Source organism: Crocuta crocuta, unplaced genomic scaffold (genome assembly GCF_008692635.1).
Source record: "Crocuta crocuta isolate KB4526 unplaced genomic scaffold, BGI_CrCroc_1.0 scaffold482, whole genome shotgun sequence".
NCBI classification, from domain to species: domain Eukaryota; kingdom Metazoa; phylum Chordata; class Mammalia; order Carnivora; family Hyaenidae; genus Crocuta; species Crocuta crocuta.
In genome coordinates, this window is record NW_027527459.1 from 1,010,403 (window position 1) to 1,012,429 (window position 2,027).

The 2,027-nt window shown below is 41.9% G+C and overlaps 1 protein-coding gene across 1 annotated transcript in view; it reads right to left on the reverse strand.

Annotated features, from left to right (window-relative positions):
• The window catches only part of THOC2 (THO complex subunit 2), a 112,518-nt gene that overhangs the window by 77,576 nt on the left and 32,915 nt on the right, over nucleotides 1-2,027 (reverse strand). The window lies entirely within an intron of this gene.

Genomic DNA, 2,027 nt, shown 5'->3' on the forward strand with positions numbered 1-2,027 from the left:
CTTTACATAGCACAATAAAAATTTTTTAAGTTTATTTATTTATTTTGAGAGAAAGAACCAGCGGGGGAGGAGTTGGGAGGCAGAGGATCCGAAGCAGGCTCTGTGCTAACAACAGAAACCCTGAAGTGGGGCTCGAACTCATGAACCTAAAGATCATGACCTGAGCCAAAGTCAGAGGCTTAACCGACTGAGCCACCCAGGCACACCATAACACAAAAATTTTTATGTGAGAAATACCATCTTAAAAGAGTCCATGGCAGGATGTAAGGAAAGACAAACCTAATGGGGAACAATACTGCCAAGCATCTGAAGCTAGATCAAAATGCTGCAGGAAAAATGTAGAGCCTATCCTGAAAAGAACAGAAAGGAAACCCTATAAGAGGATTTTTAAAAACGGGTCACTGCCACACAGATAAGCAAGAGCCCTCCAACCCAAGGGCTACCAGTCTTGGCAGTAAATTAACAGGAGGAAGTAGCAGAGAGAGTAAATCAGCTGCCAGAACTAGACTCACTTCAAAGGGGGTACGGGAATGTGTGAAATAGGTGATGGGGATTAAGAAGTGCACTTGTGATAAGCACTGGGTATTGTATGGAAGCATTGTATATTTACACCTGAAACTAATATTACACTGCATGTTAACTAAAGGGTAAATTTAAAATAAAAGCTCCTGGGGAGCCTGGATGGTTCAGTTGGTTGAGCGAACGACTCTTGATTTTGGCTCAGATCATTATCTCACAGTTGGTGAGTTCGAACCCCGTGTTGGGCTTGGCACTATGCAGAGCCTTCTTGGGATTCTCTCTCTCCTTCTCTCTCTGCCCCTTCCTTGCTCTCTCTCAAAATAAGTAAACATTTTAATGTAAATAAATAAAATAAAAACTTCTTACATGCTACACCTGCTGATCACCAAAAGCCTAAGCTAAAAACAAAGATAACTACAGTAAATTTAGCTTTGTCTGGGACCCTACATACAGAATGGAGGAAGGGGATAAGGATGGGGACACTTCTTCTCTCTTAGTCATACATAAATTTCAAAAGCAGAGAAAAAAACTGAGAAGTTGAGCATAAGCATCCCTTAAAGTATAACCAGTGAACATGACTTCTCCAACAGGTCTCAAAATCTAAGACATCTAGGTGCTGCAAAATCTTCCCTAAGATAGCACAACACCTAAAAAATAAGCAAAAAGCTCTTTCCGTTCTGAAAAATCAGGATTACCCTACTTTTCTACCATTCACTCCTCCTTTCTATAGAAGACAACAATTTCCTCCAAACGCTGAATACAAATAAAAAGAGTAATGCTAAAGAAAGGCTCTATTTAGTGGCTAAAATGAGCAAATCAGAGAACTCTAGATGCTGGCGAGGATGTGAAGAAACGGGCACCCTCCTACACTGTTGGTGGGAATGTAAACTGGTACAGCCCCTCTGGAAAACAGTGTGGAGGTTCCTCAGGAAACTAACAATAGAACTCCCCTATGACCCAGCAATAGCACTGCTAGGAATTTACCCAAGGGATACAGAAATGCTGATGCATAGGAGCACATGTACCCCAATGTTCATAGCAGCACTCTCCACAATAGCTAAAACATGGAAAGAGCCTAAGTGTCCATCAACAGATGAATGGATCAAGAAGATGTGGTTTATCTATACCATGGAATACTACATGGCAATGAGAAACAATGAAATCTGGCCATGTGTAGCAACATGGATGGACCTTGAGGGTGTTATGCTGAGCGAAATAAGTCAGGCAGAGAAGGACAAATATCATATGTTTGCACGTATAGGAGGATTAGGAGGAACTTGACGGAGGAACAAGGGGGAGAAGAAGGGGGGAAATGGTGGGGGAAAGGGAGAGAGGCAAACCATGAGAGACTCTTGAATGCTGAGAACAAACTGAGGACTGATGGGTGTTGGGGGGGAGGGGGGACATGGGCATGGAGGAAGGCACTTGTGGGCATGAGCACTGGGTATCATATGGAAAGCAACTTGACAATAAACTATTTGTTAAAAAAATAAAATAAAAAATAAAAA